The sequence below is a fragment of the Theropithecus gelada genome, chromosome 15 (genome assembly GCF_003255815.1).
Source record: "Theropithecus gelada isolate Dixy chromosome 15, Tgel_1.0, whole genome shotgun sequence".
NCBI classification, from domain to species: domain Eukaryota; kingdom Metazoa; phylum Chordata; class Mammalia; order Primates; family Cercopithecidae; genus Theropithecus; species Theropithecus gelada.
The window spans coordinates 93,423,373-93,450,721 of NC_037683.1; positions in this window are offsets into that span (position 1 = coordinate 93,423,373).

Sequence of the window (27,349 nt, forward strand, 5' to 3'; positions counted from 1 at the left end):
AAGAAATCTGGGGTTTGATGTTTTCTACCTGTTTGGAAATTTTCAGCCACCACACTTGAGCTACTGCTTCTAACTTGTTGTCTTTCTCTTTCCCTTCTGTGTCTCCAAGTTCCTTTATATTCACCCTTTGCATAAGGTTCTCTACATCTCTAATGCTATTTTCTGTACTTTCCATATATTTTGTTTGCATGCTTCAGTCTAGATATTTTCTACTGACTTTCTTCAGCTCACTAAATCTCTCTTTAACTCTGATCAATTTCCTTTTATAACCATGTACAGTCATCCCTAAGTATCCACAAGAAATTGCTTACAGGACCTCCTGTGGATACCAAAATCCACAGATGTTTAAGTTCCTTATATAAAATGGCACAATATTTGCATATAGACTATGCACATCCTCTTGCATACTTTAAATTATCTCTTGATTACTTATAATACCTAATAAAATGTAAATGCCATGTAAATAGTCGATATGCTGCATATTTTATTTGGATTATGTTTGTTATTGTATTGTTATTTTTTATTTTATTTTTTTCAAGTATTTTTGATCTGTGGTTGGTTGAATTCATGATGCAGAATTCATGGATATGGTGGGCCAACTGTATTGAGTTCCTATTTGCTGTTACCATATTTTTCATTTCTTTAACATCCATTAAACTCTTTTTCTTATATTAAAGTTCTTTCCTGAGGTATTTCACATTATTCTCTATTTTCTGAAATGTATAACTTATTTAAAAATACATTCTGATTATATCAATATCTAGGTCTTTGGATTTGTTTGTGTTGTTTCTATTTTCTCTTCATCTTATTTCTTGGTATGCTGGTAATTCTGATTAAATATTGAATATTATGATGAAAAATTGTAGAGGCTTTGAATAATGTCATCTTCCTCCAGAGTGGATTCTTTCTTTCTTCTGGCAGACAGCAGAAAGTCAGATCAACTCAATCTAAGTTTCAGATTGTCCTGACTCAAAGCTGGTTTGCAATCTTTGTAAGGATCATTCTACTTCTGGTTTTCTTCCACTGATCCACCTTCAGTGGATTCAACTCACAGCCTGGAGCTTCCTAAGCCCTTTCTAACTTTGCATGTCATAAACTCTAATTTTTGCTCCCTAGCAAAAAGGGATAATGTTTTCTTATGCTTTTCAGCCATCTTAATCTTGACATTTTAGCCTATTGGCTTTCTTAGATTAAGCAAGTGACTCAAGAAGAAAATGAGTTCCAAATATTAGTGTATTAGTCTTAGTTCTCTGTACCTCAACACTATCCTTTTTTTTTTTTCTTTTTTCTTTTTTTTTTTTTTTAGATAGAGTCTTGCTCTGTTACCCAGGCTGGAGTGGTGCAGTGGTACTATCTTGGCTCACTGCAACCTGTGTCTCACAGGTTCAAGCAATTTTTGTGCCTCAGCCTCCCATGCAGCTGGGATTATAGGCTTGTGCCACCACACCTGGCTGCTTTGTATTTTTAGCAGAGACGGGGTTTCACCATGTTGCCCAGGCTGGGCTCAAACTTCTGGTCTTGAGTGAGCCGTCCACCTTGGACTCCCAAAGTGCTGGAATTACAGCTGTGAGCCACCATGCTTGGCCTGTCTGTCCTACATTTCGGCTTAATATCTGGCTGCTTTGGCAGCCTTAAACTTCAAGTTTTGGCTTCCCATGCTCATGAGACGGCCTAAAGCACTCCCATGTCTTAGCAACTAAACTTTGCCTTCCTTTCTAGGCCATCATCTCATGCCATGGCTCAAAAGTGCTGTAGGATATATCAACAGGCAGAATTTGAGCTCACTTCAACGAGTTTTCCTTTGGTGTATACTCTGGGTCCTTCAGTCCTTTTTGTCACAGTAGCATGCTGATGTCTACAAACAGATGTTTTGTATTTTGAAGGCTTTAAAAGTTTTTCTCAGCGGCAGCACTTGTATGCTATAAGCTACAGCATCAAGAAGCAGCAGGATTCTCCCGGTCAACTTTTTAACATATAATTTTTATCAAAGGTTGCTTTCTTTCTCATATGATTATGACTAAAGTGTACCCATTTAAGTTGTTTCAAAAAAGAAAACTTGTACTTTCAAACATGCCATAACTTCATAATTTTAGAATTTGTTTTTCTTGGATGAAATTCTCCATTTTTAATTTTGGGCCAAGGGAGATATTTTAGAACACAAAATTTATGTCAATTGGCCTGCTGTTTTCTATATATTCCATGGTTTGTAAATATGATGAATGTGTATGCATGCATACATATATAGGAAAAGCTGAGATATCAATACAGAATAAAACTTTTCAAATAAAAATAACGCAGAAGCAGCTGCTGTTCTCTAAATAAAAGAAACAATAAGCTTGATTTTAATTTTTAATTTATTTTCATGTAATTTTATGCCTTTCAACACTTATTCTGTCATTAAATTCTCAGTTTTTATGGTTTAATGGTATATTATCTGTAGTGCAGACATTATATAGCTCGTTTTCTGTAGCTATTCATCTATATTCATAATACTTATAATTAGGAAATTGTTAGAAGACATTTTCAATAGGAAGGGAATCAAGTTGAAAATTATGTGGGAATAAGAAGGGAGAGACCAAAAATTGGATGAAATGAGTCACTTATCAAAAAGAGTAAAACAGTGTTTCCAAACTATAATGTGATCAGAAAGAACCATAATCTTTGGAAACTATGAAATTGATATTGTTAAATAAATTTTTGATCCTCCAAATTTTAAAATGTCTAGGAAAACAGATACTGTGATGAGAAACATTATAAGGTCATTAAGTTTGGGTTAATTGGTGTCTTAGCTACTGATATGATTAATTCAAAGGTTCTGAAAGTCATACAAAATTACATAATAGAGAAGAAAGCAATTTATTTTACAGGGAATCTTTTTATTCAATAGTTTTTAATTCTCCACTGAAATTCTAACTCTTTGCTATTCTTGAACATATTAAGCACAGCTATTTTAAAGTTTGTGTCTGTTATCTCTATTTATTAGAATCCTTGTAGGTTTGTTCCTATAGGGTATTTTTCTCTGGATTTTCAATCACACTGTCCTGTATTTTCATATACTGAGTAGTTTTGATTGAATGCTGGACATTGTATATGAAAAATTGAAAAGATAAATTGACTCTTGTTAATGGTATCTTCCTTCTGAAAAGAATTACATTTGCATCTGGAAATAAAAAAAATATATATTTTTTTTGACAGAGGAACTAGCCATCCCAGGTCACATTAGTCCAATCAAAAATTGAGATGATGCCAAGATAAGTTTTAGACTTTGCTAGGATGGTTTTATTTCTGGCTTACCTTGCTTCTAGGGGTATGTGGCCCTTCAGAATCCTAATTGAAAACTTGGAGAGTTTTCCAGGGACCCATTACCTACATTGCCAAGACCCAAATTCTAATTTTTATCTCTCTAGATCTGTAAGGGTTTGGTTACGCAAATCAACAAGTTGGCTTCTTAACTATCTTATTAGAAACTGGAAGAAACCCAGAAGAAAAGCAACCTGAAATGCTGGGTTCAACTTTCTAGATTTTCTTATTTTCTTGGATCTTGGCATTGTAATTCTTCATGGAAAGGTTACTTCTCCATTGCCTTCAAAGAGATTTTTAATCTTGTTCATATTTTCAATGGGAGATTTGGTATAAAATGCCTAGGGTATCATTACTGCAATAGAACACCCTAGAATTATTTAAGTAGGAATATCAGTTATTTTTTTTTCTGCCACCTGAGAATGTGAAATTAGTTTACCCATGTCAATCATTGTAGAGAACAACCTGGATTCTATTCTACTCATTTTATTACATTGGATTTTTAAAATTAGATAAGAAAAACATGTATCTACTCTACTATACTAAGTAATATAAAATATATTAATAAAAGCAATAATTTCTCTCCTCATTTTCTCACGTCCTTGACTAACCTCTGCTCCTTAAAATACCGAATCTCCAGTATGTATAACTCTATATTTACCTTTATATATACATACACAAACTTATATACATATATGTACTTTTTATAAAAGGATTATAGCATAACCATTGTGCTAATTTATTTTAATAACTTTCTATATAAGTTATTCAATCTGCATTTAAAAATTGGATACAGAGTTTCATCAATTTTTAGAAGACATAGTAATTCCGTCAAATAAGAACAAAATTAGATTTGTTTTCATCTTAGGGGAAAAATGCATTTTGTGTTCATTCATCTTTCATTGTTTTCTTTTATTGGTTCTAAGGGGATAAAGTTTTTATAAGACCTTGATTTGAGTGGCTTCTAGGCTCTTTGTAACATCCCATTTCAGAGACAGATGCATCTGTGAATGAGTAGCTATGCAGTATTCTTTAAAGACTGCATCATCTTAGGCAAAACGTGTTTGGTGGTTTAAGGCCAGCAGAAAAAACTACACATACACTCACTCACTATATATATGTATATGTATTATGTATACACACATATATGTATATACATTTAAATCTAATATAAAATATGTGTTACATAAGAAATCATATGATATACATTTATAATCAATTTTAATTCTACTTTATTCTTATATATACACATAGATACACATAAACATGCACTGTATGAAGACCAATGTTATTTTTATACATAAAATAAGTACATTGTATTGTGTGAGTCTAGTATATTTTTAGAACAGAGAAATAACTCTTCATCTACTTGGGAAAAGTTTTCATAGCTGAAAAGAGGATTTTAGCAGCACAACATATAAGTAGCTACTAGTACTATGTTAACAAATGTTTTTGTAAATTGCTAATGATAGCATTTATTCAATACCATATATGTCTTATGTATTTTGTTATGCACCTTGAGTATAGCATTTTATTTAATACTTAAAATATCTTTATAGATTACGTATTTTTTTTCATTTACTATTTAACAGAAGAGGAAAGTAAGACAGAGAAGGTCATTTATTTGTCCAAAATCACAGCCAGGATATTTGATACCCAAACTGTCTTTTGATTCTGAGCTCCCTCCTGTCTACTCAATTATACTGTACTTCAGTTTGTTCAATTGCATTGTGTTCACATTTTCTTTTTGATCTTGCAATTTCTCAGAATTTTTTTACTTGTTTCATTTTGTACTTTTGTACAAAGTTCCACTCTATGTTGGAAAAAGGCAGGGTGAAGCAACTTCTAGTTTTTCCTTTAAGTGGAAAAAAATTCACTTGAGTGACATAAATGGTCTTATATATCAAGGGTTTCTTGAATTTCTATCATTTTAGGCTGATAAGTTTAAAAGGGTACATGATTATTCTGTAGAAGTCCTCTTATTGAAAATGGCTTCCCTAAGTATTTGGCCAGTTAAGCAGAAATTTCAATTAAAGCAGGGAATCATACAATATGATTCATATAGTAATACATACACATATATACACAATATCATGCAATGTATTCCTATATCTTACACATTTTATTTTAATGTGAACTATATACTTGTAGAGTTTCTGCCAATCAGTCAATACAGTTTGAGTTCTTATGTGGCATCAATCAAACCTCTTTTATTGCACTGATTGGAATTTGGCATCATCAGTTAGAATATTATATTTATTGTGTAGATCAAGCCCATAAGTCATTACATTCCAGATTTGGCTTATTTAAAGATGAATGACAATTTAAACACACTTGCAGAACAATTTAAAACAGGACACCTTACAATTTTCTTCCTTAAACTTAATGTTACAGCATTTTTAGTACCCATTTTTACTGAGATTTTACTAAGCATTCAACTTAGTTTTCAGAGAAATGACAATTTTTCTGAAATGCTTTTATTTTCCTCATATTTCATCCCCTTAAAAGTAGCTGTAATAGTTTTAGGAACAAACACTATCCGTCTTGTTAAGCGTGTAGCCGCATAGGTGGTAGGAGACATGAGGAGTAGATGTGTCAGAGCCAGCCTCTGATCTCTAGCATCCAGCATACCCAATACTGCATGTTACTCAAGCAGCAGAGTTTCCTTGTAAATGAATGGAGAGTCAATTAAATGGAGTATCCTTTTACTGCAGTGCCTACCTTCTTTCCATCCATTACATTTCCAAAAGTAGGACTGGGAGAGATATCCAGGGTTATAAAAATGTATTCTCTTGTTGGCCCTATGTAATGGAATGCTATTTTAATCGAGGAGTGCTACAAAATATTTTCTGGATCTTACCTAAATAATTTTTGTAAATATTTTCATTTAGTTTACTTCTCTAGCAATTGCTGAAATTGTTGATGCTGTTCCTGGAGATTGCTATCTATTTTACATTTTCTGTTTCAAAACTGTGTCTGCATTGTAGGCAGTTCTCTGGCTACCCAAGAAATTTAATATTTTATTATATCACAATTTTTCTTATTAGATATTTCATAATTCAAAGGTCAGGTCTAACAAAATGATCTTTCTGACCAAACTGGCTAGCTAAATTTAGCAACGAATTGATGGCTTTTCTATTTTACAATGTCTTGTCTGATCATTGAAATTTCCGAGTCAACCAGTTATTTTACCCTCACCTAGACATTGCCTAAGCAGGTTTATTTCACAGTCTGGTTACCAGGGTGCCTGGCTCACATAAACACATCTGGAGTTCACTTCAGATTCTTTTTTTTTTTTTTTTTGAGACGGAGTCTCGCTCTGTCGCCCAGGCTGGAGTGCTGTGGCCGGATCTCAGCTCACTGCAAGCTCCGCCTCCTGGGTTCCCGCCATTCTCCTGCCTCAGCCTCCCGAGTAGCTGGGACTACAGGCGCCCGCCACCTCGCCCGGCTAGTTTTTTGTGTTTTTTAGTAGAGACGGGGTTTCACCGTGTTAGCCAGGATGGTCTCGATCTCCTGACCTCGTGATCCGCCCGTCTCAGCCTCCCAAAGTGCTGGGATTACAGGCTTGAGCCACCGCGCCCGGCCAGATTCTTAAACTAAATATTAAAGTATGCGTTTGATCAGTGAAGTCTTATCAACCCGTTAATCTCCCCCTTTACTATAATCAGAGCTAGAGTTCTTTACAACCATTGTCATACAAGCGTGAACCTGAATCCTTTCTCCCGGCGCATTTTGTATCCATAGGAAAAAAATATAAATACACTAAAACAAATTTCCCCAAACTTTTCTTGCTTCTTTGGGTTCCAGAAGTATCAAAAGACTGGGGTGTAATTGAAATGAGCCCTGAGTGATTTGTTGCTAATGTCTTTTTAAGAAACCCATGGAAATCACAGTGACTTAAAATGAAACTCATGAATCTATTTTAAAGTTCACATAAATCTGAGATTTGAAGTTAAACTTGAAGGTCACAGAAAACATAAGAACTGGAAACCCTGGGGTTTCTTAGTGTGTTAGCTATTCTGATTCTGTAGTTTCTGTGATCAGGCCAACTTCTTTTGGAGCATTGCATTATGAAAGGACAGCTAGTCTGTCAGTCAACTTCTGCATACATTAGTAACATCTTAAAAATTCTTTAAGAAGTGATGGGTGAACATTTTGTGGCTTTTCATCCCTGATATATACCTTTTTCTTTTTTGGTTTCTAAATACTGACTATTATGCATTCAGGGTTTGAAAGAATATTTTCATTAAGCAGAGACTTCTTCACTCTGGTACAGGATATTGCCTTGTTCTACCATGAACATTACCCTTCCTAGCACTCCAGTCTTCTACCAGGTCCTTCTGCTGGGCACCCTCTTGGTATCATGCTCTCTTGTGGAGCATCCTGGCTCCTGGGAACCTGTCAGGGAACCTCCAGGCTGCACTGAATGTGCTCACCCATACTCTTCAACTAGGAACTTCCAAACTGATTCCTTGGAGTCCTGGTGATGATAAACCTACATGGCCACCCATGGCAAAGTGAAATAAAACATTTCTGCCCTGTTGGTTACAGTGTTTGGAAAATATCACATAGCATGGCTGCAGCCAGATATATGCTAGGGTTTTAAAAGAAATTATTATTTCAGTTTCATCCCTCTCACCACTCCTCTTGTCGAGTCAGGAGACACTGTGAATGGCAGATGTCATTCAGAAGTCTAAGTGTTGTGAATGGACCAACTCATAATCCTTTGTTCTGTTAGTGCTTAAGGTCACATTCCCCCTAGGAGCCTCTTATTAATAATTGCTACTACAAATAGATTTTTGTGACTCATATCTCATTCATCTATTCCACAAATGGAGGTTTTGTTCTATTATATTTCTATTATATTTATTTATTTTTGTTGTTCTTGTTGTACTGTTTTCATTGGTTCCAATTTCACTTAACATGAGTCTTTTATTCCCAATAAATAATCTTGGCTTTTTTTTTTTTTTTTTCCTGAAATGTTCTCACTCTGTTGCCTAGGCTGCAGTGCAGTGACATGATCACTGCAGCCTCAACCTCCCCGGTTCAAGCAATCCTCCCACCTCAGCCTCCTGAGTAGCACACCACCATGCCCAGCTAATTTTTTGTTGTGTATGTATTTTTTTGTAAAGACTGAGTTTTGCCCTGTTGCCCAGGCTGGTCTCAAACTTCTGGGCTCAAGTGATCTGCTTGCCTCAGCCTCCCAAAGTGCTGAGATTCCAGGTGTACATCACTGTGCGCAGCCTATTCTTGGCTTTGATTACACAAAACTCGACAGCTTACAAGACATGTCCATGTATATCAGTTCAGTGGTGAACTGAATTTGGATTCCCTCGTGGACAGCTCCTCAACCTCTACTTCAAGGCGTTTATGGAAGGCTGGGCCAACTATCTGCTAGACATTATGAGTTATATATCCCACTAAGACACAAATCTGGACACTTCCCCACTTTGCCACATTAATACTAGGTATAAAGGTTATGAATTATTACCTGATTTTTACAGTTGAGTACACTTGGCCTTAAAGAGTTTACAGAAGTTGCTCAGGGCCTCACATTCAGTGAGAGGTAGTATAGATTCCAAAGCGAGACCATATCTACTGCATCTTGTTTTTCCATTAAATCTGTGGTATGGCATAACAATGTAGCATTTCCTGGAGAAAACTCTTATAGAAAGTGGTAGGAGAAATGATCTCTATCCTCTTTGTTTACTCTCTCATTCATCAGGAAGTGATTATGTGATATTTTATAGATTTTTATTCATGGTTACTGGCTTGTAGCTCCCACAGCCTTGGTTATAATGTTGTGGTCCTTTAGCCTTCAGAAGCAGGTCTCAGGAAACAGCACGTCTTTCTCTGACCTTCTTCTGCCCTCCTTTCACCCGCCCAAGGCAGGACTCTATCTGACTGTCATCATTACATCTGAGTCTATCATTCCAAAGAGAATCCTGGCCCATACCCCAGAGAAAGGCATGCTGCACATGCTGCACAGAGGGGCCAAGAAGAATCTGAACACACAGGCCTCACTGGGTTTAGATCATACCCTTTTTGTCCAATCAAATTTCTACATGGTTGTCAATTATGGACAACAAATAAAATCTTTGTAAAAGGCCTAAAGGACAGGGTTCAGAGAGCTTCTGGAGAGCTGAGTACATGGAGGTTCCTAGACACACCCAGTGATATGGTTTTGCTGTGTCCCCGCCCAAATCTCATCTTGAACTGTAGCTCTCATAATCCCATGTCATGGGAGGGACTTGCTGGAAGGTAATTGAATCATGGGGGCGGGTTTTTCCCATGTTGTTCTCATGATAGTGAGTAAGTCTCATGAGATCTGATGGCTTTATAAGGGGCAGTTCCCCTACACACACGCTCTTGCCTGCCGCCATGTAAGACATGACTTTGCTCCTCCTTTGCCTTCCATTATGATTGTGAGGCCTCCCCAGCCACATGAAACTGTGAGTCCATTAAAACTCTTTTTCTTTACACAAATTACCCAGTCTCAGGTAGGTATGTCTTTATTAGCAGTGTGAGAACAGACCCAGGAAGGACATAAGAGCTCTGTACCCCTTGCCCCATACCTTACCTTATGTATTTCTTCATCTGTATCCTTTGTGATATCCTTTATAATAAAGCAATAAACATAAAACAAGTGTTACCTTGAGTTTTGTGAGTTGCTCTAGCAAGTTAGTTGAACCCAAAGAGGGGTCACAGGAACCCCAACTTGTAGCCAGTCAGAGGTTCTGGAGGCCCAAACTTGTGACTGAAGTGTCTGAAGGCAGGAGGCAGTTTTGGGGACTGAGCCCTCAACCTGTGGGATCTGACAATATCTCTAAGTAGGTAGGGTCAGAACTGCATTGGAAGACACCCAGCTGGTATCTACTGCAGAACTGATTGCTTTCTTGCTGGTGGGGAGAAATAACCCATATTTTGTGGTCACAGATGTCTTCTGTGTTGATGGTTGTTGTTCTTTTGGCAAGAGAGCAGAGGAAAAATGGTTTGAGAGTTTTTTCCAACAGAGTCACATTCAAATTCTCCAGATTGAAGAATCACTGGGAAACTAGACTTCTTTGCTTTTCTTCCAGCTTCTCACAGAGAAGTTTGTTTCTTTGTTTTACTGTTAAGAAAATAGTTGTTTTCACATAACTTTTTAGTTTGTTTGAAACCTGTTGGCACCGCATTTTAAAGTGCCATCTAAAAGTGTTCAGTCATAATGAGAGAGAAACTTTTCTTAGACTTATAGAATGTGGGATTTAAGAAACACATACTCCACTTCCCCATTTCATGCTTTAATCTCACCAACCACTAGACTGGCATGCTCTCCTAGAGACACAACAGACCACTCTCCATAGCCTAAAACAAGCTACTGTATCTTCACAGCATTTCCCATTGTACCAAACTTGTTCCCTTGTTGAGCACAAAGCTTTTGATCCTAACTGAGCCTTCCAAGAGGATATGAAAATGTCTCCCATTTCTCCCACACAGAGAGCATTCAGAAACGCTCATGACCCTTCCAATACAATAAAAATAAACCTTATTTCTTTCTTATTTTTAATTTTATGGACCACTTAAAAATCGTGTTCGAAATGCCCTCTGAGGTAAGGGAAATTAATTGTTTACAGGAAAGGAAGATGAGGTTCAGCTAAAATAAAGGAAAAATCAAGATTCTTCTGGCTCATTTGTTGGGACTCTTTTCTCCAAACCTCCCTCCATTTCTAGGTGAACTGTTCCCATTTTTTGTCAGTTGTTCCTCCTATAAGCCTGTGTCAATGTCCACTCAACATCTCAGGCCCTGTCCCAGCTTATGATAATGTTCACAGTGCTCAGGACTGAAATTAGGGACCACAGCTATTTTTGATCAGTACAGATGGATTATGCTCTCCAAGAAAGACTGTGCTGATAAACTTACAATTGCTCAAGTAAGATCAGTGCGGAAACCATGTAAGGTGAAAAAAAAAAAACCTCAGCAGAACACTATAGAGGGCTACGTTAAAGGAATTTTCTAAGGATGAAATTGTTACATAGTAAAAAATATTATTTCAACCATTTTCTTTTGCATGCATTGTTTTCCATCCTACCTTACAAAGGTATTCATGCCCATTATATTTCCATTTCCCAAAGTTCCCAAACCATTCAGAAGATAGAATTGTAGGAGTCTCTCATGTGTATCCCCATTTCCATTGCCATCACCCTAGTTGGGTCCTTGATGCCTATCCTGGCTGTTTGAAATATCCTCCTTATTGTTCATAATCACTCTCATTACTCCCTCTTGCAGATTCATAATCCACATTGCTTCCAGGGTTATCGTTTTTAAGCCTAAAGGGACTATGTTAGTCAGGGTTCTCTAGAGGGACAGAATGAATAGGATAGATGTATATATAAAGGGGAGTTTATTCAGGAGTTTTAACTCACATGATCACAAGATCCCACAACAGGCCAGCTGCAAGCTGAGGAGCAAGGAAGCCAGTCAGAGTCCAAAGCTGAAAACTTGGAATCCAGTGTCTGAGGGTAGGAAGCATCCATCATGTGAGAAAGATATAGGCTGGGAGGCTAAGTCAGTCTGGTTAATTCACAGTCTTCGGCCTGCTTTATTCTGGCCACACTGGCAGCTGATTAGATTGTGCCCACCCAGGTTGAAGGTGGGTCTGCCTTTTCCAGTCCAGTGACTTAAATGCTAATCTCCTTTGGCAACCCCTTCACAGACACACCCAGAAACAATACTTTGCATCATTCAGTCCAATCAAGTTGACACTCAGTATTAACCATCACAGGAACTAAGTTTATTTCTTACCCAAAACTTTCCAATAGTCTCCCATTATGTGAAAAATAACATACAGCTTCTCAGGCTTCCAACTCAACTTTTACGATTTTCCCCAAACTCCCAAAAGACCTTCACTAATACATTCTTAATTCTATGAGACTAGAAACGGTACTTGCTGTTCTCCAATGACAGCTTGTGTATTTCCTGCTTCTGTGTCCTGAAGCACACTGGTCTTCCCGTCTTTCTAGGATTCTAATTGCTTCTTAGCTACCTTCCAGAATCTTCCCGTTTTTCAAAGGCTTATTAACATCTAACCTCCTCTGAAAAGCCTTTCTGTGGTCTTCATTTTTCTTAACTTCTTTTCAACTCTATTATACATTTATCAGAGTCCACTACTATTAATTATTTATGTATTTGGCTTGCCTGATACACTGCAATTCCTGGAGAAGAACATTCACTGCACCTTGAAGGGTTTTATGGATTGAATTGAATTCCAACTGATGTTAGCATATTCACATATTTATTTATTCATCATGCATTTCCTCAGCATATGTTTATTGAATGACTACTACATGCCAACTGAGAGAATTCCAAGCCTAGTAGGCAAGATCGGCACAAATACTTCTAAGTAGAATTCAATGTAGAAGAATGACACAATCGAGATACAGCAAAGAGCTGGTGATCTGCCATACCTCAGCTTTATGTTGTGCTTCTTCAGTGCCCTTTTTATTCTTTCTGCTTCTATTTCTCTTGATGGTGAGGTTTTGGTCTCTTGCAGGCTCTATCTGAACTGTTATTGGAAAGTCATATAAAACATGATGTCATCCAGTACTGTTTCATTCTTGTCACAGTGTTCTAGTCCTAGTTTTCTTTTCCTTTTTGTCTATAATAATAATTATGAATTCCTTCAGCATTTTCTGCCTTTTTTTGCTTGCTTCAGAGTTAAAGAAAGTCTAGTAGTTTTCTTCCTCCTAAAGGTCAACAAACAAGACATTAGAATTTTAAGTTTCTTTTCTGTTATTAATAATAAGTGAGGTCAGAGAGAAAAAGTGTTAATACAAGAAGAAAATGCAAAGATCCGGTGACTCTTACAAAGGTCATTAAATCTTAGCCTTTGATTCATAGTTCCTGGACTTCTGCTGGGAGAATATTTAATTGCATAAAACGCTTTTGTTCTAATGGATATTTATTTTTATTATGGTAAAATACACATAACTTTTCAGTGAATGGTTTTGTGGCATTAAGTACATTTACATTGTTGTGAACCCTCACCACCATCCCTTTCTAGAACTTTTTCTTTCCCAAGTGAAGATCTATACCTACTAAAAACTAACTCCACATTCCCCCCTTCCTATCCCACACTTTCCAACACCTAGAAACCACCATTCTACTTTCTGTCTCTGAATTTGACTACTTTAGTTATTTTGGACAAGTAGAATCATGCAATATTTGTCTTTTTGTGTGACTGGCTTATTTCACGTAAAATAATATCCTCAAGATTCACCCAGGTTGTAGTGTGTGTCAAGTTTTTTTTCTTTTTCAGGCTGAAAAATATTCCCTATATTTATACAGCACATTTTGCTTACCCATTCATCTATTAATGGACATTTAGCTTTCTTCTACTTTTTTGCTATTGTGAATTATGCTGCTGTAAACACGAGTGCATAAATATCTGAGTCCTTGCTTTCAGTTCTTTTGGGTATATATCCAGAAATAGAATTCCTGGATTGTATGGTAATTATAGGTTTAATGTTTTTAAGGAATCACCATCCCTTTTTTCAAGTGCATACATCATTTATATTTTCATCAGCAATGCACATGAATTCAAATTCCTCCACACCTTTGCCAACACTTAGTTTTCTTTCTCTTTCTTTTTAAGATAACCATCCTAACAAGTATAGAGTGTTCTCTCATTGTGTCACCATGGATATTTCTGATGGTGACACTCACCAAATCTTATTCCTTCTTCAGACTTTTACTTTTTTTTATGGAAGAGCATGTTAACACTTTCCTCTATGAAGTCTTATTTTCCCAGAATGTCGTTGTAAAGGGTCATGTAAGGAAAAATAGTAGATACTTTTTATGGAAAGAAATTTATTTAGATTTGTGAAAGCTCCATACTGATGATAACCATCACAGTGGGCCCCTTCCCCCTCAGCAAGGTCTCCATAGGAAATTTCCTCATACCTCTATCATCACATTTGACATCAGCTCAGACATGGACCTACCCAGCAGCAATAATCCATCTATTTTCATCCAATCATTCATCAATTCATCCCTCCATGCATTCATTCAACAATTAATTATTGTACACCTATGTTCTGTTTAAACCTAGCAATTCTTTCTAGTCTTTTTATTATTTACGATAACTAAGGAAGTATATTAATGAAATACTTTGGCTATTTCCTTCTCATTGAGTATCCAGGCTAGTTCTCTGGACATCTTTTCTGGGCAAGATAAAGAGACAAATCACGGTGCTTTTTAGAAATGAAATGTTCACCTCATCTATGGCTCACATAGGCATTTCAAAGTGGGACCTAATGCTTTTAGAAACTATATTTACACAGCATAAAATAGGAACTCGTATTCCACTTAGAGTAAAAACTATCCATGCCTTTCTTACTTGGTAAATAACATATTGTGAGTTAAGGATGCCTAATAGACACTAAATAATGTAATACATGAGAAAGGAAACTATGATTGGCAAGTCCAATTACCTGGGTCTTGCAATATGTTTTTTTAATTGACCTTCATATCGTTACAGTAATGATTTTTGTTTTTCTCATTCTTTTCTTCTTTTTGAATAAGAAGAAACAAGATTGACAATGAGAATTGTCACATGCAGCATTTTGTTGTTGTTGTTGTTGTTAGATGTCAGAGTTATAACTAAATAAAAATTGAAGTAATTTTGCATCAAATGTTTCCCAGATAAATCCAGGGATTTCCACCACACTTTGTTCTTAGGAAATCATCACCATATTTCATTGTAGAAGTATTTCCATGTGTAATTAATTTAAATATAACATAAAAGAAACAGAATCAAGATGAAACAGACAATAATCTTCCACTCAAACATATTCAACCACAAACCAAAGTCATATTTTGGATTGTGTCCTCATTTTGATGATCACAGGATTTATCTTATTTGTGGTTTACTTGGGCTATTTTCAATGCCTGGAGAGACACGATGTACACTGTAGAATAATGCAATAAAATAATTGAGCATATTTTCCTCATCTCTGGGAATATTTATACTTGTACACACACAGTTACATTAAAAGGGCTAGAATGCAGCAAGCTCAGCTGTAAGTTATTACCATGATGGTGCTGGCGTGCTAGGGCTGCTGTCACACTGAGATGCAAACTGGGTGTTCCAGTGGGATGGATTATCCTAGAGTCCGCTAAGAAGTCAATGCATCTCATGGAGAGAAAATCTGTTGGGCTTAAAAGAAAAATGCCTGTGGAAGAACACAAACTAACATCTAATCCTTTGCCAGCAGAAGTTTTTAAGGGTAGTGAAAAATTAGTGACAGACAGAAATGTTCTTCTGAGTCTAGAATCAGAACAAATCCAGCTGTGGTCATTCTACTGGATCTCAGCAAAACAAACTTGGTTGCTTACATTTGTTCTGACCTCTTACAGAAGAAAAGATTCAAAATCGGGTACTTTCAACTGAGAAAACTTGGTTAAATGAAACGAAATAAGTTTAGATACAGGATGTTAGCTTGAGGCACGTACAATATGATTTGAGAGTCAGAGTTTGGAATCAGGAGCCTCAAATCAGACCAGATGATTTTTAAGACGACACTAGCAACTCAAAAATGCAAATAAGAATCAGGAATAGGACCCCATAGACTTTTAGGGGGAGTCAGGACATTCTCAATGCACTGGTTTCTATTCAAGTTATCAATTGACCCTGACACTAAATAGGAGTGTTTTGTGCTATATTTGCCTTATGGCAAACAGGCTTGAGCTGATTTTGTTCTCTATGAGAAGTGGCTATGAGTTTTCATCAAGAGTGCAAAGGAAAAAGTTAGTTTGAGGGAAATAATCAAAAGACCAAGTTCTGAATTCTAGAACATTGGTCTGATCTAGAGTCAGAAGACCAAAGTCTGATTTCTAGTTTCTTCACTTACCAGGGTTATTTTGGAAATGTCATTTCATCTCCCCTAGTTTTCTTTTTCCTGAGAAAATGAGAATGTTTTCTGTCATCTTCATCTGAGGACAATGTGCAAATGTTTGGTAAACTCTTGTCAAGGATTATCATTATTTTAAAACTGAATTCCTTTCTCAGTGATAATTAAGTAAACTATGAGAAAAATAGTTCTTAATATGAGAACTATGTAAAACTTTTTTTGTGTACAGTTGAGTTGGAAGTGTGTTTTGGAGGACTCAATGTCTGGTGGTTGTAACTGGTTTGTTTCCAACATATGATACACTCATGTGCTAGGTTTATGTATTAGGGTAGTGCTAACCACCATACCACATAAAAAGCTAAAATTGCATTTCTTTAATACAATAGGAGTGTATTTCTTGCACATATAAAATAGGTATTCTTGATTGGTGGGCTGTTCTTCAAGTGGTGATTCAAGAACTTGGGTTTTTTGTTGTTGTTGTTGTTTGCTTTACTATCTTTAACACATAGCTTCCTACGTAGCTATGTATACAAGCCACTGGATAGAGAAGGAACCTAGTGTATATGGTGTGGAAGGCTGTTTATGAGCCAGCTCTGGAAGTGGCACACATCCCTTCTGTTTAATTTCATTGGCTGGAACTCAGGCTCACAACCATGTCTCTTTGCAAGGAAGGCTAGAGAAGACGCTTGATTTTTGTGCCTGAGGAGAAGATGAAATGGGATTAGTAAGCAGCCAGCTAGCATCTGCTAAAATTTTGGGTCAGAACAACAACTCATGAAGTATCTGGACTGTAATACAGGTAAATTGATTATTTTAAATGAAGCATCAGTTAATGAGAATAAAAAGACCAGGCTTTTCACGAATCCCCAGAGGGCATTCAGGAACGCCGTGTTCAGCAGTAGTGGATATGCGTATGCTTGTGTGAGGCATCGGCAGAGCGTAATCCCAATTCAGGTGTAATGTTTTCCCTTTTGTCTTCTCATAGGAGCTGACTAAGTTGGCTTGGCTGTACATAGGAGGAAGACCCTGATCCCTAGTGCTCAACACAAAAACGCTTCAATAATCCCCTGAGATTGTTTTACCTTGCAACACTCTCTGGAAAATTGTTGTTCCAGGAATGTAATGAAAAGATCTGTAAGAGAGTACAGCCCCTGTTGATTGACTTGTCTTGGTAAGCTTTCCTAGTTCTTTTGGAAAAAAAAAAATGTGAACCATACAACCATTTATATGTGGACAGCAATCTCCTGGTCTAGCTTTCAAGCAGAAGGGATTTCATGGTCAAGGGCTAGCCTCAGAAAATAAGCCTTGTTAATGAATATATAATTCTATAGTTCCTGAAGGTATGTGCATATAAGAACTCATGATGTGAAAGGACCATGAACTGAGGGAAACTGACCCATTGGGTTGATGGTGGGCACAAGAATGAAAGGCATTCAGCCATTGAATTACAAGCACCTCCAAGTACCACATAATTGCATTTCAACCAGGATTTTTATAAACAAATATAACAATGTTGACTTTGGATTTGTTAGCTTCAGGCTCCCACAGATTTTTATTCCTCATGACTATTTTATTTTATTTTTCAAAAGAAAAGAAACCCCCATATATGTGGTCAGAGAATAAGTCTATGCACTGGGAACTTTTCACATAAATTTACTACTCATGCTCAGTGAATGACCTTCACTTAGCAGCAGTATGTAAACCTTGGAAAAAATTGAAGCCAACATAAAATTATCCAAAAATTCCAGATTTCTAGCTCCATGGCCCCTATAAGAAATTCTGAATCAGTAAGTATGGGATCTGGGAATGTGAATTTTAATACAAACCTCATACAAAATAATTCCTTCTACTTTGGGAAATACAGATTTGGTGATTTAATATCAGTTGCTCATGTTTGTGTAAAGTATACACAAAGAGCTTTCTGTATCTCTTAACATGACAAACTATCACATGATTATCATCGTCAAGTGAATATTTGCTCCTATTTTTTATTTTAGGAAGTCAGCAAGGGTACAATAGATTTGAATCAAACAGGTAATATAACTTGTGGGCATTGTAAGAGATGTGCTGATATCACTCCAGCTATTTAGCATCTACTATTTTCCACTAAAGTGTACTGCACCAGACACTTCATATTCATGTCTCAAAAAAACCAAGAGAGGTGGCTATCATTGAGTCAATCTTATAGTTGAGAAAACTGCAATACAAAGGGGTTAAATTGTATTTCCATTGGCATTGCAATAAAGGAATACCTGAGACTGGGTAATTAATAAAGAAAAAAGGTTTAATTGGCTCAGGGTCCTGCAGGGTGTACAGGAAGTGTGATGCCAGCATCTGCTTTTGATGAGGACTCAGGAAGCTTACAATCATTGCAGAGGGCAAAGGGGAGCAGGCATATCACATGTTGAGAGTGGGAGAATGGGAGGGGTGAAGTCCCAAACCTTTAAGCAACTAGATCTCACTTGAACTTAATGAGCAATAACTCACTCATCACCAAAGGAATGGGGCTAGGCCATTCATGAGTGATCCACTCCCACAATCCAACCACCTCCCGCCAGGCCCCACCTGTAACACTGGGACTCCCATTTCATTCCTCCCTGGCCCCTCAAATCTCATGTCTTTCTCACATTTCAAAATACAATCATGCCTTCACAAAAGTCCCCTGAGATCTTAACTCATTCCAGTATTAACTCAAAAGTCCCAATTCCCTGGTTCCAATTCCAAAGTCTCACCTGGAGATAAGTTCCTTCCACATATGAGCCTGTGAGATAAAAAACAAGTTATTTATTCCCAAAAGACAATGGTGGAACTGGCATTGGGTGTACATTTCCATTCTAAAAGGGAGAAATTGGCCAGAAGAAAAGGGGTACAGGCCTCATGCAAGTCTGAACCCATCAGGGCAGTCATTAAATATTAAAACTCCAAAATAACCCCCTTAGACTCCATCTCCCATATCTTGGGCACACTGGTGCAAGGGCTGGGCTCCCGAGGCATTGGGAGCTTCATCCCTGTGGCCTTGCAGGGTATACCCTCTGCGGCTGGTCTCATGGGCTGGAGTTGGGTGCCTGCAGATTTTCTAGGCTCAGGATGCAAGCTGCCAGTGAATCTATCATTTTGGGGTCTGGAGGGCAGTAGATCCCCTTCCCAGAGCTCCACTAGGCAGTGCCCTTGTGGGAACTCTGTGTGTGGGCGCTAACTCATTTCCCCTTGACATTGCCTTAGTAGTTTCTCTGTGCGGGCCTGCCCCTGTTGCAGACTTCTACCTGGGCACCCAGGCTTTTCCATACATCCTGTGAAATCTAGGGAGAATCTGCCAAGCCTCCTTCACACTTACGTTCTGTGTGCCCACAGACTTAACATCACGTGGAAACCACCAAGGCTTGTGGTGGTTTGCACTCTCCAAAGCAGCAGCTTGAGCTGTACTTGGGAGCACTTTGAGCCAGGCTGGAGCCAGAGCAGCCCAGATGCTGGGAGCAGTGTCTTGTCTTCACAAGCAACAGAGCCCTGTGTTTGAGCCCTGAAATCATTCTTTCCTTCTAGACCTCTGGCCCTGGGATGGGAGGGGCTATTTCCAAGATCTCTGTAGTGCTCCCAAGAACTTCCTCCCATTGCCTTGGCTAATAGCACTTTGTTCCTTTTAGTCATGCTAATCTCTCTAGCAAGTGGTTGCTTTACACCTTACTTGAATTTCTCTTTTAAAATGCTTATTTTTGTTCTCTGCCACATGGCCAGATTGTGAATTTTCTAAACTTTTATGCTCTGTTTCCCTTTTAAATAAAAGCTCCAACTTTAAGTCATTTTTTTTTTACTTCATTGTCTAATCGTAGACTGTTAGAAGCAGCCATGCCACATCTTGAAAGATTTGCTGCTTAGAAATTTCTTCTGCCAGATACCCCAGGTCATTACTCCTAAGTTCAAACTTCCACAGATCCCTAGGTCATACACACAATGCAGCCAAGTGTTTTGCTAAGGTATAGCATGGGTAAACTTTACAGTGAAGGTCATCAGCTTGGCCTTCACTGTCCAAATTCCCATCAGCATTTCGGTCACAACCACTTAACAAGTCTCTAAGAAGTGATAAACTTCCCTTATCTTCCTGTCTTCTTTTGAGCTCTTCAAACTCTTCCAACCTTTTCTCATTACCCAGTTCAAAATCTGCTTCCACATTTTCAGGTATCTTTATAGCAATATCCCACTTCTCGGTATGAATTTTCTGTATTAGTGTATGCGTGCTGCTGCAAAGGAGTATTTGAAACTGGGTAATTTAAAAAGAAGTTTAATTGGCTCAGGATTCTGCAGAGCACATAGGAACCATGGTGCCAGCATGCTTCTAGTAAGAGGCTCAGGAAGCTTACAATCATGGCAGAAAGTGAACAGGGAGCAGATGCATTCCATGGTGAGAGTAGGAGCAAGAGAGTGAGGAATGAGGAGGTCCCAGGCTTTTAAACAGCCAGATCTCTTGTGAAGTAACTGAGCAAAAACTCACTTATTACCAAGGGGATGATGTTAAATGATTTATGAGTGATCTGCCCTCATAACCCAGTCACCTCCCACTGGGACCTCCCTCCAGCATTGGGAATCACATTTCAACATAAGATTTGGAAGGGACAAACCTCCAAACTATATCACTTGCTAAAGTTTGATAGTAAGTGGCAGAGTCTAGATTTGTATCCTACTGTTTGATTCTGGTTCTCTGCCTTTTCATTTGCTCTAGATCAAACCAGAGCTTCTGGCTGGGATACTGGTATCTCGAGTGAGTCATGGCAGGAGATACATGCTGGAGCTGAGGACGTAGTAGAGACAGCAGAAAAGGTAGGAGACAGCAAGAGGAGAGCAGCCTACAGATGAGAAGACAAGTAATTTACCCTGAAGTTCTGGGACTGCTATAGGTCACAGGAAAAATCCTTCTGAGAGATTTTGATTTTAGGTTTTGATTGTACTTCTGTTTCTATGAATGATAGAAGAAGAAGCCTATGAAGTATACATTTTCATAGTATTTTATAGATGAGAATCAGTGTTTTTAAGCTATTAACTGAGTCACCTAATTAGTTAATGAAAGAGTTGGGATTACAACCCAAGTGTGTTTGATCTCAGAGACCATGCTTTCTAATTCACAAATACTCTTTCCCTAGTAGAATCCATACCAGTGTTTTCCAAACTTGTTTATTCTGTGAGATAAACAAAAGTAAAATTAGAGTACGATTTGCAATAAAAGTAGTTGTTGGTGGTGAATTAGAGGCAAGAGTCAGAAAGACCATGTAATTGAATATGTGAAGCAACAGGGGTTTTTGCTAATGGACTGTGTTCTTGTGAAGGTAAGGAAAGAGAAAATAATGAGGACTAAGAAACGGATAAGGCAAGGAAAAAACAATAATGGAAGCCAAAACGAAGTGAAAGGAAAAACAGACCATTTGTTATATTTTGCTTTATTACCACCACCATTCTTAGGCATCAGAACATTTTTAAAAAATCATGGCAGTAACTTCTTGAAGTAATATTGATAAAACTTGCTTCCAAATATTTATATATTTGTAAATAAAAAGCATAATCAGAATTCAGTGGTCCCTTTTTAATGTCACAAGTAGTGCAATGTTAACAAGCTAGACTGCACGATATCCTGTTTAAGTGTGTGTCTGTGCATGAGTGGGGCAGGGACGGGATCTTTGTGGTGTCATATTTACCTATCAGTATGAATGTAGGAAGTAAATTCTGAATTGAGAAAATCATCATATTGCAACTGTATCTAATTTATGTGAATTAATAATAAGGGCATAAATCTTACTACTTATTCTAGTTCATAAGGAGCTGGTGAAGCAGTCCTTTATAATGAAATAATTACTTTTTCAAGGCAGGAAGATAGTAGTAATTTGATAGGTGAATGATTTCCCAATATATAAAAATCAAATCCAAGGGAATTTCTAAAGCCAAATACATATTATTTTTGATTTTTGTACCACTTCAGATAATTTGTATCCATAGCCTTTAAGCAGAATTTTAAAAATCAAAAGTTGACGGTAAGAAGATCTCCAGGGATAGGATTTAATGTGATTTTTGTCTGCACATTGTTATTTTCTGATTGTTCTACAATTAACACAGGTTAGTAAACAAATTAAAGGAGATAATTGTTGATAAACAGATAGAGCCAATTCTCAAATTCTGAATAAGCCTAATTCATTGGCAAATATGTTGATTGTAGATAAGACCACGTTTTTAGATAAAGATGACAATTTAAATTCTGTTTTGATTTGAGGTCAGCTCACAAAGACCTCTGAAACTTTCATTTAGTTTAGCTTCAGCACTGATAAGAGAAACTGAAATTTACTGTCTTCTCTCTTATTATGTGATGCTTAAGACAGGAAAAAGAAAGAGCTCCCTTAACTCTTCTTGGACTTAAAAAAAAAAAAAATAGCTTCACTGAACTTTAATTGACACGCAGTAAACTGCACAAGCTTAAAATGTGCAATTTAACAAGTTTGACTTATCTTGTAATAAGTTCTAACGAAAAATTTGAATTAAGCCAAAGCTATTCTCGTGTTCTATTTCCTTATACTGTCCCCTCTACCATGCACATTGCAAAACATGTTTGTTAGAATGTGGATAAAATAGACTGTGGAGACTAGTCTCAAAAATGACAATTACTGGTGATTTAGTGTCTATGAGAAAAATATATTCTAAATTCTTAGACATTGATTTACAAAATTATTTTTAACACAGCTTACTTGGGAAATGAAGACTAGCCAGCATTCACCAGTGTTGATAATCATCGTAACTGGTACATTTGGTCTTCTCACTTATTCTGAATATCACATATATTCTCTTCTATCTTTCTATATCAAATGTCCAATAAAGCCCAATTACCTGATGTCATATGAAAGCAGCTTGTGGAAGGTGGGACTATTGGAGATGCTGTACCCCTGCTAGGAAGTGGCTCTGGAAAATGTTTCATTTAATATCCAATGAGATTGAGTTGGAGCTAACGTCTGAGTGGTAGATGTAAACTAAAGCTGAGCTTTCTATGTTCTGCTCAGCCCTTTGATCTTTTGAGCTTTGCTACCGCTCTTCTTTACCTCCCTATTACTGCCTCCTGCCCGGAGGCCTCCTCTTCTTTTCTAACCCAGACTATAAAATTCTACCTCATAGTGAATTTTTCAAGGCAGTTACAGTGCAGCTTTCCTCCTTGGAGTCCACTCTGCATTATTGCTATTAGAAGAAGGAGAAACCTGCAGGGATGTGCAAAAGTTAGACTGAGAAATAAAACATATTGGTGGTCTTCCACCAGATCATGAGCACACTCATATCCATCTTACAGTCCTGGTTTTGCTTTTATGCAGTGGAACTATCACCCACTGCTTCTATATTAAACTTTTCAGATTTTCAACCTACAAGTCTTTTCATGCTAAGAAATGGCATTTCTTAAAAGAAAAAAAGAAAGAAAAGAATGTCTGGAAATTGGTTCTACAACGAAGTTACAAATGAGAGAATTGATAATTCAGTCTTACGCTGCTTCTTGAAATATGATGGTTTCTTTTTTTGATAGAAGATGTCTTTCATATGTAAGCAGCACAAAAAATCTTATAATTTTATCTTATTCAAAATTCTTATAATTTTAATCCCATTATAATATACTATCTAAGCAATTACGGTCATTATTATGTTGATAAAATTTTATTCTCAATCATTATTAAATGCAATTGTGAGATTAGAGCTGATGCATTTGATAGTTTCGTCTCTTTATTGTGAATTTCTGTGTCCCTTTTGCCCCTGCAAGATTTTGGTGAAAGATAAGACTTGAATGCCAAACCTCGTGTTGCAGATACTTTGTACATATTTCCACCTTTGATCTTTGCAGCAACTTTGTGAACTAAGTATCATGACTCTAAGTTTACAGATTAGAACACTGATACCCAAGGAGTTAGAGAATTTGTTTAACTGCACATGGTTGAGCCTGAGATTTGCTTACACCTGGGCCTGCTGGGCACCCCTCACTATCTTAAGACAAAGTACCACAATTTAGGTAAGGGCCAGGACTTTCTTCTAGGTGCGTTACTCACATTGCTCTCTCAGCTAAGGCTCCTTGCTTTTCATTCACATCGTGTCTGGGGTATAAACCATCCAATGAAAGATGACCCCTTCTGTCTCTCCCCATTAAAAAAGCATCGTCCTGAGTTGTAAATGAATGTTTCTTTCCCATTTCATGGTCACTGGTATCTTTTTGCCCTCCTGTTCTCAGTTTTACTTTTAGGCCTGAAGCATTCGGTAGGTTCATTGCTGAACATGGGCAGTTTCACTATTTTTCTGTTCCATAAGGAAAACCAAGAAGTCTGTGTTCTTTTATTTTATTATTTTATTTTATGTTTGTGAGACAGGATCTCACCTGGTTGCCCAGGCTGGAGTACAGTGGGGCGATCACAGTTTACTAGAGCTTTGACCTCCTGGGCTCAGGCAAGTCACCTCACCTCCCACCTCAGAATCCTGAGTAGCTGGGACTGCAGGTGTGCGCCACCATGCCAGGCTATTTTTTTTTCTTTTTTTGAGATGGAGTCTCGCTCTGTCGCCCAGGATGGAGTGCAGTGGCGCGATCTCGGCTCACTACAAACTCCGCCTCCCAGGTTCACGCCATTCTCCTGCCTCAGCTTCCTGAGTAGCTGGGACTACAGGTGCCCATCACCATGCCCAGCTAATTTTTTTGTATTTTTAGTAGAGACGGGGTTTCACCGTGTTAGCCAGAATGGTCTCGATCTCCTGACCTCGTAATCCGCCCACCTCGGCCTCTCAAAGTGCTGGGATTACAGGCGTGAGCCGCCACACCTGGTCCCCTAATTTGTTTTTAATTATTGTTTTGTAGAGATGGAGTCTCACTAAGTTGCCCAGGCTTGTGTTCTTTCAGTGCCAGGCTTTATTCCATTTGCTTCCACAGCTCAGCAAGTTAGAGATGAATGAAAGAGCATATGAGGAAAGGGCTGAAATCAGGGTCCAAAGCCTCATTTGGCAGAGGGTCATGATACGTCTATTTAACTTACTTGACTTCAACCGTACACATCAGCGAAGACATAGTAAGAAAGTTAGGGGAGTGGAATAATTCCAGTGATGCTGGTGGGTGATGGTATGCCCTGGAGGGACGGTGCTTTATGGAATGTAAATCCTTGACCTTTCAAAATGGCCTCATTTCCTGTTACCTCTCATTGAGCATCCCCACATTTGGACAGGGATGCTGGGGTTTTCAGATATGTTTCCTATTCAACATGGTACCTAAATGCCAACCAGCAACATCACAGAATTCTCTGCGGAGGAGGCAGAAGTTGATTCCAGCGGTAAGAGAAACAAATAGCAGCGGCAGCAACATCCAAGACAACACCAGCCAAATAACGTGCACAGTGCATCCGTGCATTCTATTTTATGGATAATATAGATTTTTCCATGGTAATTTTAATTAATTACAATTTTTGCAATACATGCTAACTTTAGGATAGAAACTCTTTTAAGTTGAAATGTTGGTTTTTTTTGTTTGTTTGTTTTCTTAGAAAGCAAGTTTATTAAGAAAGAAAAGGAAATTAAGAATTTCCTTTGTCTGGCTACTCAACAGACAAAGCAGCCAAAATGTAGTCTTTATTATTATTATATATGTTTTGAGACAGAGTCTCACTCTGTCACCCAGGCTGGAGTGCAGTGGCGCAATCTCACCCTCCTGCCAGGGTGAGGAGGAGGGTGAGACCAACCTCACCCTCCCAGGTTCAAGCGATTCTCTTGCCTTAACCTCCTGAGTAGCTGGGATTACAGGCATGCGCCACCACACCTGGCTAATTTTTATATTTTTAGTAGAGATGGGGTTTCACCATGTTGGCCAGGCTGATCTCAAATTCCTGACCTCCAATGATCCACCTGCCTCGCCCTCCGAAAGTGCTGAGATTACAGACATGAGCCACTGCACCCAGCCAAAATGTAGTTTTATTTCGCTATTTATTAGAGGACTTTGGTCACATCACTAGATCTTTGAGCTACGCTTTATTTGAAATATTCACAGTTAGCAGTAATGCCCAAATGTCTGTGTCTTTCAGAGGTTTTGAATATTTAATAAGAAAAATATATGTGCATATTTTAAGTACTTAAACATTTCAGTTATATAATAATAATTTCTAAGAGAGTGTAAAGCATTGGTATCCTTTTGAAATTCCCTGATTCCATGATGAGCTAAAAAACGTTGTAAGGTTTTGAATAAATTTTAAAAAACATTTTCAGTCATTGTAATGTGTGTATGTGTATACCTATATCTATATCCCTATATGTTTGAATTTTGAAAAAGGTTAAAATGACTTCAAATATATGAATTAAGGTTTGGGTTAATTTTATTTTGCCTGATTAAGTTTACTTATCCCCATGGCAAACTGGCATCTGAATTGTCATCCGGCAGGTGTGTTCCACACTTTTCACTTGTCTGTGTGTGTGTGTGAGTGCACAGACCTTCAAGAGCACTCACAAGTGTAACTGCAAGTTTGCCTCTGAGTGCACAGACCTGAAATCTTAATATGCTACTTTTTTCCCTCCATAAACAATACAAAGAAGTTGACAGGTCTGAAAGGGGCTTATGTGAAAAGATAATTAAGAGCTTTAGAGAGTGTCAAGAGTCAATAGCTCAGCACTGTCAGCACTCCGGAGAGTTACAGGCTATAATTAGATGGCATGGAGGTGTAAGGCATGCTTGGCAGTTGATTCCTGCATGATCTCCAGGGGAAAAACAAAGAGCAGCCTCCATGAGATCTCAGGCAAAGTGGAAAACAGACGTGCTGGAGTCAAACCTCTCAAGCGTCTGCTGTTCTCCCAGGTTGCAGCGTTTGGTGAAGAGCTTTTTTTGCCTTTTGATTGGCATCTGCACGGGCCGACTGGCCTGTGTTCATCATTCCCACAACCCCCTTGGTTTTGGGGAGCAGACCTTCCTTCCGCTTTGTGAATTAGAGGTCATTTCTGTGGAGTCTATGAGTACAGCCTGCCCCATGTTCCTGTACTCACTTTGGACTCTGAAAAGTTCAAGTTTATATGAAACAGAGCTAGGTGATCCCTGATAAAAGACCATTTTGCAAAGAGATCTATCTGGAAAAGTCCAGAAGAGTCTCTCCCTATGTAAACTTGAATAGACAAAAAGCATGTGCAGAACTAGATTAAG